The sequence below is a fragment of the Passer domesticus genome, chromosome 8 (genome assembly GCF_036417665.1).
Source record: "Passer domesticus isolate bPasDom1 chromosome 8, bPasDom1.hap1, whole genome shotgun sequence".
Taxonomy (NCBI): domain Eukaryota; kingdom Metazoa; phylum Chordata; class Aves; order Passeriformes; family Passeridae; genus Passer; species Passer domesticus.
Window position 1 is genome coordinate 8,937,291 of NC_087481.1, and position 18,736 is coordinate 8,956,026.

Below are 18,736 nucleotides of genomic sequence, written 5' to 3' on the forward strand. Positions count from 1 at the left end.
AGGGTTCAAGAAGGAGTTAGGAAATTTAGTAGAAGACCCAGTGGGCATTTCAAACCAAGTGGACCAGTTCCTTGGACCCAATATTTACACCTGGGGAGAACTCAATTCTATACTCAATATCTTGTTTTGTCCTGAGGAGGTTAGGATGATCCGAGCAGCGGGAATAAGGATTTGGGAAAAGGAGAATAGAGTTGGACCCCCTGGAGACCTTAAGATGCCTTTGGTAGATCCAGGATGGGATCCAAATCGGGAGGAGGGCAGGAGGAATATGAGAGATTACAGGTCTCTGATAATTAAAGGTATAAAGGAGTCTGTCCCTCGTAGTAGTAACACTAAATTGGCTTTTGAGGGTACCCAAGAGAAAGATGAGACTCCAGCGAGTTGGCTTACTAGACTGAGGAGGAATTTTCAGCTATACTCTAATATAGATCCCGATAGTCCAGAAGGACAAGTACTTTTAAAAGTGCAGTTTGTTACCAAATCTTGGCCCGACATTAGAAGAAAGTTGGAAAAAATTGAGGATTGGCAAGACAAATGTATAAATGACTTGCTAAAAGAGGCTCTGAAGGTTTACTTAAGAAGGGAAGAGGAGAAGGCCAGGGCAAAAGCTAAAATAATGGTAGCTGTGGCTCGGGAAAGCATCGGGGCGGATAGTAATTCACCGGTACGGTCCCCGGGAATAGACCAAAACAAGCCACCTCCATCGGTGGGACGATATTGGGAAAAGCCAGGATTTAGAAAGGATGGAGAAAGATCAAGGAAGATAGAAGGAGTACCCAGTGATAGGACCTGCTATTATTGCGGGGAGGTTGGACACTTTAGGAGATATTGCAAGAAATTGCGACTAGATGAAGCAATTGTGCAAGAACAGGAAGCATTAGAACGGGTTTTGAGGGGTGATGACTAGGGGTGTCAGGGGCTTTATCTATTAGGGGATCCAATAAGACACCAAGAAGAGCCCCTGGTAAATTTTAATGTGGGTCCCCAAGATGAAGACTTTGAATTCCTTGTGGATACAGGAGCTGATAGATCAAGTATTAATAGACTGCCAATGGGGATGACTCCTGGAAATAAGATCTGTGAAATATTAGGAGCAGAAGGGAAACTGTTTTTAGCACCAGTTGTTGAAAATGTAGAAATAAAAGGAAATTCGAGACAATGTACAGTAGATATTATCTATTTGCCAAAACTAGAAACCAATTTGTTGGGAAGAGATTTACAAGTTCTGTTGGGAGTAGGGATTGTACCAGATAACGGGAAGATGGTCGTTAGACTCATGAGGTTAACTCAAAAGGACTTAGAGGAGATTCACCCCGAGGTGTGGGCTGAAGAGGGAAAATATGGATATTTAAACATTCCACCGATAAAGGTAGAAATGCAAAAAGACATTCCTCCCATACGGGTAAAGCAATACCCCATATCATCAGATGGAAGGAAGGGACTGGCACCAGTGGTTGAACATCTATTAAAGGAAGGCATCCTCGAACCCTGCATGTCCCCCCATAATACCCCCATACTAGCCATTAAAAAGACCGAAGGAAAATACAGGTTAGTCCAAGATCTGAGAGAGGTAAATAAGAAGACTATTGCAAGATACCCCGTAGTGCCTAATCCTTACACGTTGCTAAGTCAAATCCCGAGAGAACATGCTTGGTTTACTATCATAGACCTGAAGGATGCTTTTTGGTCTTGTCCCTTGGCAGAGGATTGCCGGGATTGGTTTGCATTTGAGTGGGAACATCCAGATAGAAACCGGAAAATGCAGTTAAGGTGGACGCGCTTACCACAGGGATTTACTGAGTCCCCTAACCTGTTTGGGCAGGCACTAGAAGAGCTATTAAATCAATTCCATCCTAACGGAGAAATAAAATTGTTGCAATATGTAGATGATCTATTAATCTCTGGGGAACAGAAAAGCGAAGTCAGAACTGCCAGTATACAACTATTAAATTTTCTAGGGGAAAAGGGGCTGAAGGTATCGCGAGATAAGTTGCAATTTGTAGAATCGGAAGTCACCTATTTAGGACATGTGATTGGAAGGGGGTATAAGAAATTAAGTTCTGAAAGAATTACAGGAATTCTTTCCATCCCAGCTCCAAAAACTAAGAGAGATGTAAGAAAACTCCTGGGATTATTTGGGTACTGTAAATTGTGGATAGATAATTACACACAGAGAGTAAAATTCTTGTATAATAAATTGGTAGATCAAGAACCAATCAAATGGACAATAGATGATGACCGGCAATTACAAGACCTAAAGAATAAATTATCTTCAGCCCCTGTACTAAGTTTGCCCGATCTTAGTAAGGAATTTGATCTATTTGTAAGTGCAGAAGAAGGAATCGCCTATGGGGTACTTACCCAAGAATGGGGAGGATCACGAAAACCTGTAGCATTTCTGTCCAAATTACTAGATCCTGTAGCCCGGGGGTGGCCAACTTGCCTGCAAGCGATTGCAGCTGCAGCAGTCTTGATTGAAGAGGCCCAGAAATTAACATTACAAGGAAAAATTAAAGTGCATACACCGCATGATCTCAGAACTGTTCTTAGCCAAAGGGCCCAACAGTGGCTCACGGATTCTAGGATTTTAAAATATGAGATCATCCTGATAGATACTAAGAATCTGGACCTTGCTACCTCTAAGTGCCTTAATCCTGCCCAATTTCTTTTGGGAGAACCCGTGAACAACCTAGAGCATGATTGCCTAGAGTTAATACACATGCAAACAAAGGTGAGAGAAGATCTTGGGGATGTACCCTTACCTTATGGGAGAGTCTTGTTCACAGATGGATCCTCTAGAGTAGTCTCTGGGAAAAGAGCTTCTGGGTATGCGATAATAGATGGTAAAAATATGGAAGTTGTAGAAAAGGGGAAGCTGTCTTCGAATTGGTCAGCACAGTGCTGCGAAGTATTTGCATTAAAAAGGGGACTAGATCTGTTAGAAAAAGATAGCGGCACTATATATACTGACTCGCAATATGCATTTGGCATCGTACACACCTTTGGCAAAATCTGGGAAGAGCGTGGATATTTAAATTCTAAAGGGAAAAATCTAGTACATACAGAACTAATAAAGTTAGTATTAAAATCTTTACAAAAGCCAACAGAAATAGCAATAGTGCACATCAAAGGACACCAGAAAGGAGATAATTTTGAGATAAAAGGAAACAAACTTGCTGACCAAAAGGCTAAGGAGGCAGCCTTAGAAATAGGAGAACCAATTAAGATCTTCAAGCTAGAAAGGAAAGCCAGACAACAAGAAGACGAAGTAAGGCCAATCTTTAGTGAGAAGGAACGAAAAGCGATAGAGGAATTGAAATTACACCAAGGGGAACGTGGTGAATGGTTAACTCAAGATGGGAGGAGGTTTCTAAACCAGGCATTAGCACGGAAGATATTAACAGAAATCCACGAATTAACACATTGGGGAACCCAGGGACTATGCGACCACTTCTTGAGAGAAAACATATGCATTGGAGTGTATGAATTAGCTAGGACAATAACCAAAGGGTGTGTAATCTGTCAAAAAGTTAATCAAAAAGTAATGAGAAGAATAGAACCTGGTGGAAGAGAATTGGCTCTAAGACCATTCCAAAATATACAGATAGATTTCACTGAAATGCCCCTAGCACAGGGATATAAGCATCTATTGGTAATAGTAGATCACCTCACCCATTGGGTGGAAGCTTTCCCCACCAAAAAGGAAACTGCAGAGGTGGTCGCAAAGATAATCCTGGAAGAAATCATTCCCCGGTATGGTTTAGTAAACACGATTGATTCTGATAGAGGGCCTCACTTTGCTGCTCAGGCCTTACAACGAATAATTGAAGCCTTGGGGATGAAATGGAGACTACACACTCCATGGCATCCCCAGAGCTCGGGCAGAGTTGAAAGGATGAATAAAACACTTAAAAATGTGTTGACAAAGTTAATATCTGAGACCAAATTAAATTGGCTAAAGTGCTTGCCCTTAGCCTTATTACGTATTAGAACAAGACCTCGAGCAGACATAGGGGTTTCCCCCTATGAGATGATGTTTGGGCTTCCCTTCTTATTGTCCCCCTACAGTACTGGAAATTATCTAGATGGAGAAGAAGCTACACGGAAGTATTTAGGAGTAATTGGGAAAACGTTGGAGGACCTCAGAAAAAAGGGATATATACCTCAAACCTCTCCTCATGATACAAATGTTCATGATATTCATCCTGGGGATTGGGTACTAATTAAATCATGGAACAATACGCCTCTAATGCCTAAGTTTGAAGGTCCCTTTCAGGTGTTGCTGACCACTCACACGGCGGTATTGACTCAAGAAAAGGGTTGGACACATATTACTAGAGTTAAAGGGCCGGTAACACCTCCCAACGCAGGATCCAACTCCCTTGATCCATCTACCGGACCAGTAGAAGGAACCTCATCTACCAGTTCGCGGGAATGGACTGTAATCCAGAACCCGACAGATCTAAAGATAACTCTTAAGAGAAACCCGAGGACTGACAAAGACTGAAAGTGAAATCAGAGAGTTATGTCTATAAAAGTTCAGAAATTTGTTGTAATGTTGTTAGTGTTCTAAGAGTTAAGAAGTTAAAATTATTCCCTATGGAAAATTAATGAAAATTAAATTCTCCTACTGAGCTTTCCTAAAAAGGGGCAGTGAAAATTAGTAATTAGAGAGTGAAACAGCTAGTGTAAAAGGACTCTTATCAGACCTCTAAGAAGACCTTAGATCCAAGAGGCAAGACCGGAGGGAGCAAACAGGGGAGAAATGGCCCCTACCGGACTCTTGGGGAAACTGGTACTGGTGCTAGTGATGAGTGCTGCTCTTAGCAGAGACGATGACCCTTGCACCAAATGTTATCATCCTATCTATGATGGGGAAGACCTGAGGTCCTTCTTTAGAGTCCATACCAACATAAACCCGAGCTGTTTTAATCACTCTCAGTTAATTACCTGTCGAGAAGATGGGAAAGTATATTGGACTACCAGGAATACAGCCACTTATAGGCAACGCCTGCTTGGGGAGTGCCCAGTAGGAGAATCCTGGTTTTGTTTTGAACATGAAGGATTGAAAGACTTGGTAAAGGAAAAACAGCTGATAAGGGAGAGAGAAATCCCGGATGCTCCCTTAGAGAGAAATTTATTTATAGATCTAGTGGAGAAAATAAGCAAAGAGTTAAACTTAACTGAATTCTGGGTTTGCGGAAGTACTCAAATGACAGAAATTTGGCCATGGGAGGGAATTAGCCTAAGCCCACTAGAAATTCTAAGATGGAAACAAACAAAATTAGATTATGAATCTTTGACATCCCGTGGAAAAGAAAAATGGAATTTAAAATCAAGAGTAGTAGGTGAAGAATGTATACTGAGAATAGGAAAAAGATACAACACCCCTGTAGGAAAAATGGCATGTAAAAGGTATATAATGATAAGGGAACAAGATTCCAAATGGGTCCCAAAGGAACCCAATACATATTGGGCTGTTGGAAAAACTGAGACAGGATGTATATATCATGAAGGATATAAGCTCCATAAATGTACAGGAAAAAGAATAAATCCCTTCTGGGGGATTAGGGAACTATCAAAATTCTGGGAATTGCCAGGTGAAACTGAGGATGAGTTCTGGCAAGCCCCAGAATATTTGTTCTGGATCTGTGGAAACACCGCTTACACCAGGTTACCTGGAGATTGGATGGGGAGTTGCACCATAGGGGTCATTAAACCAGCCTTTTTCCTATTGCCTAAGAAATCAGGAGCACACTTAGGAGTCCCAGTATATGATGACTTACGGAAGGGTAATAGAAAGAAAAGAGATGTAATTGACATGGGAGGTACACAAGTATGGAGAAGTAAAGTATGGACTCCAGAAGAAATTATTCAAACATATGGGCCAGCCACATGGGCTCAGGATGGATCCTGGGGCTACCGTACCCCTATCTATATGTTAAATAGGATAATCAGGCTCCAAGCAGTACTGGAAAAAGTTTCAAATCGAACAGCGCTAGCATTCGAACATATAAGTGACCAATTGTCCCAAACGAGAACAGTAATTTATCAAATTAGGTTGGCAGTAGACTACTTATTGGCAGATGAAGGAGGAATATGTGGAAAATTCAACTCGTCTGAGTGCTGCTTGGAGATTGATGATAAAAGTACAGTAATAAAAAATATCTCTAAGGAAATCCGCAAACTGGCCTATGTTGGAAATCAGGAATGGACACCTCTAATAAATAGTAACTGGTGGGATGAGTTCTGGTCCTTTAAAGGAACATGGTGGAAAAAGGCTGCGTTTATAACCATCTGTTCAATAACCGGTTTGGTGTTTTTACCTTGTCTGTTCCCTTGTCTAGTCAAAATACTAACTTCCACAGTACAGGCAAGTATTCGACGTCTTGAAGTAAATACTCAAAAACAGGCAAAAATAATGTTGATGGAAAGCCAGAGGCCAAACCACGAGACGGCAAAAGAGATATATAATAAATATCAAAAACTCAGGAAATTTTATTTCCAAGAGCAAGAAACAGCAAATTGATGCGGGCATCAGCCCGATCAAAGGAATAGAGGGGGGAGTTGTAATGGACAATCCTATAAGTTAAGGCCATTGAAAGTGTTACTGTTAAATGTGAAGTTTCAATAAGTTAAGTGTGTTAATTATGTTGTTGTTAAAATGTAAAACTTCTAATGTTACTGTTGATTTGAAGTTGTAATAAGCAAAGTTGTTGTTACAAGGTTGAACCTGTTAGTCCCTGCAGTTCACACCCACCCTTGTTACCTCCGTCAAGTGCTGCCTCCACTGCTCTCTAAAATGGCGCCGAGGAAACCTCCCTGGGAAATATGCAAATCAAGAGGAAGTCAAGAGAATCTAACTAAAGACCCTGAAACCAACAAACTAAACTAAAATTTAAGAAACTAAGTGAATGGTTCTGCTGGCAAAAGGTACTCTTATTCAATTAGTGAGGTTTTAGAACTCACTGTAATTTCAACAGAACAGAGATGAAGTGAGGACCCTAGACTTCGAGCCAGACAGTTGTCTTCCTGGGCACGCTCGTGAGGACGGAAGCCCCAGTTCTGCTGTGCAGCAAAACTGCGTCACCTCCTCCTCTGCGTCGCTACCGGGAGCAGTGGCGGTGTGCGCGACCCCTCGGGCCCCCACCCAGAGCTGATCCTTTAATAAAGGCACTGAAAAGGAGAAAGATCTCCTGCCCATTTTTATATCACAGCGATCCCGGCAGCTGCCCCGCTGTGGCAGCTGCGGCTCTGGAGCAGGGAGGCTCTGCGGGACCCCCGGGCTGGGCCCCCTTCCAGCCCGTGCCCGCCCCGCACCTTCAGCCTGGCCTCTCTCGCTGCTCCGGCTCCTGCACAGTCCCCGCTCTCCATTCCTTGGCCCCTGGGGCTCTCCTCTGGGGCTCCTAGAACACCCGGCAATGGAAAACAATCCATTCTGGTGCTCCCTGGCCAGGCCACAACTGAAACTTTGTTCCTTTTGCCTGGCTACAGAGACCCCCAGGGCGTTTTCTGCACACAGTCCCAGCCCCCAGCGCTTGCTAAAGGCGCTCCCTGCAAATGTCACTGTGCCAGGGCCCTGTCCTTGCTGTCACCTGCTGGGGCTGGCCATGCACAGAGCTCCTGGACTTGCATTTCCAGCTGCTGTGCAGCCAAAGCTGAGGCATCTGCAGCTGCCTGAGTGCAAAAACTGCAATAGGAGCCTCTCTCCAGGGGGAAATCTCCCCCTCCTGTGCCAGCCCCTGGCAATGCTGCCATTTTCTGCTGCTGCTGCTGCTGCTGGGGCACTCGGGGCTCTGGCTGAGCAGCAAAGGTGACCCTGAGCCAGGAGCTTTCCTTGGCTGCAGCAAAGCCTTGGCACCCAAAGCCCTTCCCAGCGCTGTGCCCTGTGCCAGGAAGGATTGTGCCAGCCTAGCTGACCCAAAATTTCTTCTCCCAGGCAGTTTTAGGACACGCAGCATGGAGAAGCCAGAGCCCACTCTCAGCTTTGTGCAGTCCTCCAGAAGAATCCTGTGTGTGAAGCAGCCTGGGAACAGGTTTTGGTGTCAGGGGAGGGGAGCTCAGAGCCTATTTCTGCCCTGTGGGCTGAGGCTCTGCATTTCCAATGGCTCTGCAGCTGCCAAAGGGGCCTTTTTGGCTCAGCTGAGAACAGTTCTGCTGAAAGCCTGTCATAAACCTGCTTTTCCAGCAAATGTGCCCAATGAAGCCTCATTTTTTTACAGCCCTATGTCTTGTGTGTGTGCAGATGTGACTGCTGAAGGATGGAAGAGCTCTGCTGGGGCGAGTTCTCTTTTTCTTTTGTTGTTTGTTTGGTTAGGTTTGGTTTGTTGTTCTTTATTTTGTTTTCGGTTGTTTGTTTTTGTTGGATCATTGTTTTTGTTTTGTTTTGGGTGGCTTTTTTTGTTTGGGTGGTGGGGGTTTTTTTGATATGGTTTTCTTTGGGTTTTGGTTGTTTTTGGTTGTTTATTTGGGTTTTTTTTGGTTGGTTGGTTGGTTTTTTGTTTTTTGTTTTTTTTAGTTTTTTTTGTGTGGGTTTTTTGTTTGTTTGTTTGTTTGTTTGTTTGTTTTTTCATGTTTTTTAATGGATTCCCATGTGAGCTCTGAGCAGAGCTTTGTAACTGTGTCTGTCACTTGTCTGTGGCACTGTGCGGGTGGCCAGGGGGACCTTCCCCGAGCTGTGTGCAGAGGAATCCACATCAGCCCAGGTCGGGCTGGGCAGTGGCCGCTCAGTTCCTTGGACTGGACGCGGCTCTGGACGCTTCCCTTGGAGCATCTGCAGGGAGGGAACGCTGGGGCTGTCACTGCTGGGGTGTCACACACAGGGGAACGCTGGGGCTGTCACCGCTGGGGTGTCACACACAGGGGAATGCTGGGGCTGTCACCGCTGGGGTGTCACAGACAGGGGAACGCTGGGGCTGTCACCGCTGGGGTGTCACAGACAGGGGAACGCTGGGGCTGTCACCGCTGGGGTGTCACACACAGGGGAACGCTGGGGCTGTCACCGCTGGGGTGTCACACACAGGGGAACGCTGGGGCTGTCACAACTCCTGCCCTGTCCCCAACAGCTCTGCCAGTGCCTCGAGGTGACACAAAGGCTGAGCCAAAGGGTGAGAATTGCAGAAGGGGCTGAGCTGGCAGGGGCCCATTGGGATCACCAAGTCCAGCCCCCAGCCCTGCACAGACCCCCCAACAATCACAGCCTGAGCAGCCCTGGGAGTGGTGTCCAAAGGCCTCTGGAGCTCCGGCAGCCTCAGGGCTGTGCCCATTCCCTGGGGAGCCTGGGCAGTGCCTGAGCCCTCTCTGGGGGAAGAAGCTTTTCCTGATCTCCAGCCGAGCCCTAACCTGGCCCAACGCCAGCCATTCCCTCAGGTCCTATCCCTGCCCACCTGGACAGAGATCAGAGCTTGCCCAGAGCAGCTGTGGCTGCCCCTGGATCCCTGGCAGTGTCCAAGGCCAGGTTGGACAGGGCTTGGAGCAGCCTGGGATAATGGAAGGTGTCCCTGCCCATGGCAGGGGGTGGAATGCGATGAACTTTAGGGTCTCTTCCAAGCCAAGTCATTCTGTGATTCTGTGATTTTGGGAGAGAGGCTGAAGCTCTGGCTCAGCTTTATCTCCCCAGATGTCTGGGCCCAGCAGCAGCCATGGGTGGGATCATCTCCTCCTCCCTCTCCCTGTAGCTGGAACTCACCCAACAGCAGCAGCTGAATAATGTCCCTCATGGGCAGTGAGTGCCAGAAAGGAATGTTCCTCCTTGGGGAAACACATTATCCTTGGAATTCAGCAGAGCATTGAAATGGCCCCCTTGGCACCTCAGCACCACTGACATCTCCTCTTACTGTACTTGGCCCGGGAGATCTCCCGGAGCAGCTGCAGAGGAGTTGCTGTCAGGACGAGGGACATTTATCAATGGTTGATGTAGATCAAAACAAGCTCTGGCATCATACCAAATATTTATTTGTCACTGGGAAATAAATGCATATGTCCCCATGCCACAATCTCAGTCCCCCCGGGGTTCCTTTGTTTAATTTTATCCCCTGATATGGAGACACAGGAGCTCTCCCAGCTGGACAGGGTGTCAGGAGTCCCTTCCTGAGCTTGACACCCTTGGAGAGGGTGAACAAGGAGGTTCCTTCTTGCAGGAGACTGTATGGGTTTTGGAAAGAGGCCAGACCTGGAGAAGCTCCTTCTACAACCCCTCAGCACCGGCAATCTCACATCTTTATTTGTGTGACTGTCTTGTCAGGGCAGGGAGAGGGGAGAGAGGAGCCTCCTTTGGGCAGGGAGAGGAGGCAGAGACACCAAAAGCAGGAGTCCCAAAGGGATCTGGGCAGATCTGGATCCCATGGCTGCAGTAGGTGTGCCATTCCTAAATCCAGTTTGGGAGAGCCACGGCTGTGTTGCTATGTAAGCTCTGAGGTATCTGCTGGTGGGAGGTGTTCAGGTTCATCCTGTTTGCATCCCCAGGTCCTGCAGAGCCGCTGTTAAACAGTGCCAGGAGATGCTCCTGGCACTGACCCTGGCATGGCTCAGGCCTCAGGTTTCCTCCATCAATCCCACCTCAGAGCTTCACTCTGGTGGGCAGGTGTTAGTGGGTCAAGAGGAGCACAATCCAGAGAATTGGAGCATGGTTTCATGTTGGCAATTCTGGGAATGGGTTTCTCTGGCAGGATGCTGGACACCAGGGATTTCTGCCCTCCTTTCTCAGAAGAGTTTGGGATTCTCCTGTTAGTGCTGTTCCACAGCTTCCACCATCCCTACTCCTTTCCTTGACACTTCCCCAGCTCCCAGTGTCCTTTCTGAGGGGGAAGAAAGGAACGTCCATGGTGGCACCACCTGGCTGCCTCGGACTCCAGCTGCTCCTGGAGTTCCAGCGTGTCCGGCACAGCCGCTCTCCGTGGGGCTGGGACTTGGTTCAGGCCCCACAGTCCCTGTCAGTGGCCACTCCCCGCTGGGCTCACGCTCTGGCCGTGTGGGGCTCCTGAAGGGTCAGCGGGTCTGGCTGAGCACTCCCAGCTCTGCAGCTCCTGACTCATCCCAGGGATGGGGTCCCGCAGTCCCGCTCGGTGCTGTGTTGCCAACGGGGCCCTGTTTTAGGGTGGCCATGGGTACCTGCTGTTCCTCCACCCTCAGCAGCCCCACAGCAGAAGGGTTCTCTGGGAGCCCAGGTAAGGGATTCAGCTGTGGAATTCTTCTGTCTCCACAGCATCTCTCCCAAAAGTCCTTTGGGCTTCCTGAAATACTGTCTCCTGAGGTGATCCATGCCAGGGAGTCCCAGAGCCTCTGGGCCAGTCCCAGTGGGGTGTTTTTGCCATTCCCAGTCGTGGTCACTTCAGCTTCTGATGTACTCAGGCCTAAGTGGCAGCCTCAGCCAGAGCTGGGTTACAGGACAAAACCTGGGCATTATGTGACTAACACCATCAGTTTTATTGAGCTAAAAAGAGATGACCCATATGATTCTGCTGCTGTTTAAAACCAAACCAGCTGCTGTGGAGACTTCCACATAATCTTGTGTAGTTACCTGCAAGAAATGCATCATTCTAAGAAATTTCCCCAATTGACATGAATAGAGGCTTGTAGGATATTTTAGGGGAAACCCTCCAAGCTGAGGACTGTGCCCTGGCCAATCCCTGGCCCCTTCTGGCCAGGAAAAGTGCCATGAGACCCAGGAGTTTATGTGCTAAAAATATAATCAAGTCACTTTGGCTTGCTGATTTGGGCCTATAAAAGCTGGACCTGCATTTGGAACAAATTTGGAGAACTCACCTATGGGTGGATGCACCACATGGGATTTTCCCAATCTCTTGGAAGAGTTCTCCAGGTCCTTGCTGTGAAATGGGACCTTTCAGCAACTGCAGACTCTGGATGATGGTAAAGTATTTAGGCAACTGGTGATGTGTCTTTCTCAATCCATATACTTTCTCTCCTACAATAATGATTTAGTGCATTACCTTGCTTCTTTTTGCTTGTTGCTAAATCCAAGCATGTAGTTTTATTGAATGCATAATTTAACTTTTGTGTTGCCTTAACACTCCCAGTAAATAAGACCATTCTTCCCATTGGTTTCTGTGTTCTTTAAATCACCCCAGTCAGCTGGATGAACAGGTATCAGAACCTGATGAAAGCCAGGCTCTGCTGTGATCTAGCTGGGCCCCATGGAATGCAGAGGGCCACTGTCAGTCCATGGAACCCATGGAAGCAAGGCTCAGATGTGACAAAGGCGTGCACCATGGAACCCAAGAGCCCCTCATGGAACCAGGGCTGCAGTGTGTCACCGAGGGAGGGACCTCATGGCAGCAGGAGAGAATTGTGAGGCTGTGCAACAACAGGGCACCAAGGTTCCACTGTGACTTGATAGAACCCCATGGACGTGAATGGCCCCAAACCAGGCCAAGAGACACTTCCCAGACAAAGTCCAAGGAGGGGATTTGCTTTATTCAGCATACCGGGTGGGCAGGGATATCTCCTCCTGACAGCGCACGCAGGCACACAGCAGATTACAATATATGGTTATACTCTATGCATATTCATGTTTCTCCTCAGAAAAGGTGAGGTTATGCAAACGATTTCTCAGTACTCATTACAATCATTAGCATACACGAGGCACAGGTGCAGTGCACACTGGTGGTGGCACTGAGGAAGGCTCCGCGACTTCCTCGGGGGTCTCCTGATGAAGGATGGACATCTTCATCACCGTGCCCTTTTCACCTTTCTCCTCTAGGCATGCACAGTCTCTTGTTGGCTGTTTCAGCAATTTCCTCACTGGTTTTAGCAAGCTCTGCCCTTCATTTCTGCCAGTTTTGTTCCCTATTTCTTGCCAAGTTTCATCCTGTGTCTTTAGCTTGTGGCTGAATTTTTGCAAGCTTCCTTGTTGGGTGCAATGTCTCTTATTCTTGCTCAAGTATTCCTAGGCACAGTGCTTTTAACCTTTTCACAACCACGGACTGGAGAGCCACTCCTGGACACTGGGAATTCCTGCAGGTGCCTCCACCTTTGCAGCCAGTGAGGCTCCAACCTCGCTGTGAGAGGCCACAGGTTTTACAGTGTTAAACAAACAAGCTGACATCACTGCTAGTGTGGGAATAACTGGTTTAATTCTCCTGTTTGGCTTCTTCCAAAGCCTGGCCAGGGCTCAAGGAGGAACCAAGGGAGGTGACTTTGATCCCACAGCCCCAAACAAAGCCAGATGGGGCCTTGCTGGTTTCCAAACACAGAAAGGTAAATCCATATTTCAGCAGTGAACACATACAGAGATCATATTGCTAATAATGATTCATTAATAAGCAGATACAAAGATAACATCTGGTTGGAAGGTTTATCTAGAGCTCAGCTTTGGCTCAGGGCCTGCTGTTCAGGCCACAGTCAGGGCCTGATGAGGCCTCAGGGGTTCAATCAGTGCTTCGACCTACAGATGAACTGCAACCTTCAAAACAATTTTTTCAATAATAGAACCTTAGATTTAGGTATTAGGCATAAAGGCATCAGCTCTTGTTCTTCAACTAAGTGCTGTTCAAGTTCATTACTCAGAGCTATAATTTGCATTCCTTTAAAAGAGCCCTAATTAGCTGCTCTTCTCTGTTCTTTATCAAATGCCCCTTTTTTCTTGAGACTATGTCTGTTTTTAGACAAGTCTCAGTACTCCATTTCCAGCACAAGGTGTCACAACAACTCTAACATGGATTCATAACACACCAAGTGCTCACACTGCAATGATCACAGTGACTGCCACAAATGCATTTCACAGCAGCTTCCAATTTGGGAGCCAATCCCACCAGGAAGAATTTTCTTCTTTCTGCCACTCTTCTCCTGATCTTTCTATCAAGGAGATTGCTGATTGTTGGACCTCAAACCCAGCACTGATAGACATCCCTGCAACATTCCTGTCCTAGAATAGCCCAGGTTCCTCCCTGGCCAGCAAGCAGATCATCCAAGGCTGTGTGGTTCTGCAGAGCCCCATTCGTGTTTGTTGGAGCTCACAGGATGTACTATTGGATATTTTCATAGCATCATTTTTTACTTCTTCTAATAATCAACTTAGTTTGTTAATGTAAATTGGGGGCAGCTGTGCACAGCCAGGGGTTTCCATTTCCCCAGTGGGCCCCATTGTTAAGGGCATGGAGCACATCTGGGAGATGGGTTCTCCATGGGGACAGGTTCCCATCTCCTCATTATGTCAACTGCTCTTTTAACAAACCTTCACCCATTCAACCAATCCTGCAGCTTGTGGATTGTCTGGGATATGAAAAACCCAGCAGTCTTAATCACTGAATTTTTTACAGTAACAGACAAAGCATTCCGCATCACAGTATAAACAAATCCTATAAAAAATGCCAATTTCATACTTTCCTCCTTTATTCATTACACACAATTCACAAAGTTTACCACTGACATTTGGGTCTTGGCCAGTCCTTTTCTCTAGGGTATTTAGTGTTACAGTGAGCAGCCAAAGCTAACAAATTATTGTCAGCCTTATTTCACATTAGCAATTTTTAATAATACAGATATAGATTATTGTGTTATATTATATATTATTATTATTATATCACTTGCACAAACAAACCTGAGCTCAGGATTGAAACCTTCTTCTGTCACTCCATGTGGTAGTGTTCCAACAATAGTTTTTCCTTCAGTTGGTGCTGTTTTCAATGTGTCATTAACAAAATTCACCCTTGTCTTCCAAAAACACAAGTTTTTTTTCTTATTCCATATGTAATTTTTGGATGCATTTTAAGACATCCAGGGGTTCAGCTTCTTTTAACTGACTGCCCCACTGTTCACATCTGCTCTGACCTCAGCCCACTCCAGAGCCAGCCAACTCCAGGGAAGGGCTTCCCATCTGGGAATTTCTGATGGGACCGATTCCTCACATTTACATTTAAAAATGACATTTTCTTGTCATCTGGCCCGACTGTGCCAGGTTTGTTTTACCAGTGGGCAGGATCAGCACCAAAGACACAGACTCCAACTGAAGGAATCAGTGTCATTTACTGCAGCTCAAAGCAGCAAAGGATCACAAAAGGAGCAGCTCAGCAATGCACCCAATCATCAGCACCAAAGATTGCCTGCAGTGATTAAGAAAGATCCAGCAGCTGTTACCCTCAAGTTTTACCGTCCCCCAGATCCACACAGCAGCTGGGGGAAGCTGTCCCAGCCAAGGGCTGCAGAGCCACTCCTGGACACTGGGAATTCCTGCAGGTGCCTCCAGCCACAGGTGAGGCTCCAACCTCGCTGTGAGAGGGCCCAGCTCTGACAGTGCTGAATGAAGAAATTGACAGCACTTCTAGTGCAGGAACATCTGGTTTCATCCACCTCCTGGGTTCCTCCCAAAGCCTGGCCAGGGCCCCAGGAGGAACCAATGGAGATGACTTTGATCCTTCAGCCCCAAACAAGGCCAGATGTCAGATTTCATGGCCCTGTCTGGCTTCCAAATACAGAAAGATCAATACATGTGTCACTAAGGAGTAGCTACATCTATCACAGTGCTAATGACCATGCATATTTCATTAATGAGCAGATACAAAGATAACCTTTGGTTGAAAGGTTCATCCAGAGGCCACCTTTGGCTCAGGGCCTGTTGTTCAGGCCTCACTCAGGGCTGTTGTCCAGGCCTTGGCACTTCAGGGACGTGGTTTAGTGCTGGGCTTGGCACTGCTGTGTGACCAGCTCGACTGGGTGAGCTCAGAGGTCTTTTCCAACAGAAAGGATTCTGTGATTCCGTGATTCTATCTGCTGAATTCAGCTAGGTCCATGTTAGCAGCACTCATTTGCTCAGAAAGTCTCCTCTTGCTCAGCTCCTGTGGCCTGAGGCTTCAGCTCCTTCAGCTGCTGGTGCTAAGCTGCTCATGCTGAACGAGACGAATTGGAGAGAAGAACACAGTCCATCCAATTCCTTCTGGGACACGGGGAGGGGAGGGTGTGGAAACAGGAGCATTGTTTGCTGTTGCCTCCTCTCTGTCCTTCACACCTTTCAATGCTTTGAACCAGCCAAGAGCTTTCTCCAAGAGTGCAATGGAGCACCTGTTCCTGCTCTCATGTGTTGACTCTCTCCAGTCTCTGACCTTGCCTGGTTTTGTCCCTCTTGCTGTGCCCTCTGCTCCCCCAGGGCTCAGTGGCTGCTGCCCAGGACTGTAGGACTGGCACAGCTGCAGTGGTCGAGACCCTCCTTGCTGTGGCCTTGGAGCTGCCTGGTCACCGCAGCCTTTTCCATCTGGAAGCTCCCCATGGACAGGGAGTCCTCAGCTCCGTTCCTTGCACAATCTCCAGGAGCCCAGGGCTGCCATCTCAAGTCCCTGCTGGCACTGGGGGCTCCCAGGTGCCTCAGGCTGCTGTGACACCGCTGCAAATGGGAATGAAGAGTGGCAGGGGCTGTGCTGAAATGTCACTATAGGACACAAGACAACACGACGCAGAGACGCTGTTACTCTCAAGGCAGGAAAGAGGGCAAGTTTATTTTTTTACTCCAACATTTATAGATATCGAAAGGTGACAGTGGATTGGAGGGTGAAAGTGCCACCTCTCCAAGGACAAACAAACAGTCCATCAAGTTTCTCCTCCTCCATAAAAGAATGCAAAACAATAAGTTGTTTACAGAAAGTGTGTGAGAAAGTTTGGTACAAGAATGCAAACATCAGAACACTTAGAAAATCTTAAAAAGTCAAGGCGACATTGAAAGTCAGCTCCATGTGCTGCTGCTGCTGCTGCTGTGGGGTCATTTGTCCAGCCCTGCCCCAGAGTCAGGGATCACATCCAGGCCCTGCTGCTGCTCCCTCGGGATCAGCCCCGGTTTGGGTGTTGCTGTCAGGGCCAGCAGGAGCGGTGGCTGGAGCAGCAGGTGCTGACAGTGCCCCATGCCCCGGGGCTGGAGGGGTCCCTGGGCTGGGCTGGGAGGGAGCTGCCCCTTGTTCTCCCTCTGCCCCAAGCAAAGCTGGGCCGGGCACAAGTGGGGCAGCACAGCCACCAGGGAGCCTGCGAGTCTCTTCCAGCCCTGGCTGCTCAGAGTTTGGGCCTTGGAGCCTCAGGTGGCCAAAGGCAGCTGCTCCTGGTCCCTCTGTGTGCCCGTGTTCAGCAGTGCTGCTCCATCAGTCTGTGCCCAGCAATGGGGAAAAGCCTCAGCCCTGCAGGGCCAGGAGCTGCCGGGCTCTGCCTGAGCAGCTCAGCCAGCAGGAAGGGAGCTGCTCCACACGGGAAACAGGAGCAAAGGGCTGCAGCACCTCGTGCTGGGGCAGAGCCTGAATTCTGAGAGGGAATAACAGAGTTATTCATGTGCATTGGTGCATCAGCACTGCAGGTGCTGTGCCTGCAAACACAGGGTTCGAGATCTGCAAAAGAATTCTGCAGCTCTTGACTGGATCAGCATGTCAGCAGTGCTGAACTCCAGCACAGTCCAAATGAAACACTTCAGACCTCTGCTCATATCTGCTAGCTTTTTTTCTTCAGGGTATCAAGAGAAAAGTAAACAGAGGAGGAGCCTACGTTTTCATTGTTTATCAGAAATGTTTCTCTTTTTGCTGTACAATCATTTTTTATTACGAGTTCTCTGTTAAAAAAAAGGAAAAAAGAAAAATATGAAAGATAAAAACAAAAAACAAATATGTAGTGAAAATCTTCTCTAACTTTGGATTAAGAGGTAACTGATCTTTTTAAAAAGAGAACTCAGTTACTTTGTAATGGTTCTGATGGCATGGATCCATATTACTGACCTCAGCATCACTTTTTTAAAAGATTCTGGGTTTTGTTTGCAATATTAAGTTATTTTAAATTGTGATTGAATCAATAGGAAATTGAAAGATGGATTGTGCATGACTGTCTTGAGTGTAAAAATATTGCAGTTGGAAATTTGGATTTAAAGTGTTGCAAATGAAAGTTATAAATCCCAATAGATTGTCTGACAGCAGCTTTTCCTAGAGGATGTACAGCACTCCAAGGACTTCATCAGTGGGGTTGGGGGTACTTGCACCTTTGTCCTGTGCCACTCTGAGAATGTCATGGAATGGAACTTCACCTGCCTCCAGCCCAGGTCACCCTCTGCCAGCAAAGCTCCTTGGACCTTGTGTCCCCCAGGCAGGCACAAAGTGTTTGTGCTGCTCCCCCTTTTGCACAAACCCACAGAGAGCTGGGATTTTTCTAAGTCTCATGTCTGCATTGGGCCATATTCCTAAAGAAGCAGCAGCCCATCCCAATGAATATGGCAAGTTATATGGATGGTTGTGAGCTCTACTTCCGGCGTAGAAATCCTGAAACTGCTTCTGAATGCTGCTCCTTCAGCTCTTGGACACCTTCTCACACAGAGCTGGGGATAAAATCTCCTGGTCTCTGGCTAAAGGGTGAGTTATGCCAAAGTTAGAGCTCTGTGCGAAGTCTCTATCCATTCCTATCCTATTAATATACCAGTATGTGGGGGCGTGCATGGATGTGTCTTGTACACAAAGGAAGGAGTGTGCAAGCAACGTGACTGACACTTTCACTGTCCATGTTCATCCCATACCCATGGGTACAGAGACATTATGGAAACTCGGGCACAGACAGAGCCTTCTGTCCCTGGATACAGAGACATCCAAGACCCCCTGGCACACACAGACCCTTCTGTTCATGGATGCACAGACATCCAAGAGCCCCTGGCACACACAGACCCTTCTGTCCCTGGATACAGAGACATCCAAGAGCCCCTGGCACACACAGAGCCTGCTGTCCATGGATAAGAGACATCCAAGAGCCCCTGGCACACACAGACCCTTCTGTC

At 47.2% G+C, this 18,736-nt stretch overlaps 1 long non-coding RNA gene across 1 annotated transcript; it reads right to left on the reverse strand.

The window, feature by feature from the left end:
* Window positions 1-11,408: 11,408 nt before the first annotated feature.
* Window positions 11,409-12,221, reverse strand: LOC135305772 (uncharacterized). The gene is made up of 3 exons (XR_010366757.1): window positions 11,949-12,221; window positions 11,764-11,858; window positions 11,409-11,518 (listed from the first exon to the last, which is right to left on the reverse strand). It is a non-coding gene; the product is annotated as an uncharacterized LOC135305772 (long non-coding RNA).
* Between the last annotated feature and the right edge of the window lie 6,515 nt (window positions 12,222-18,736).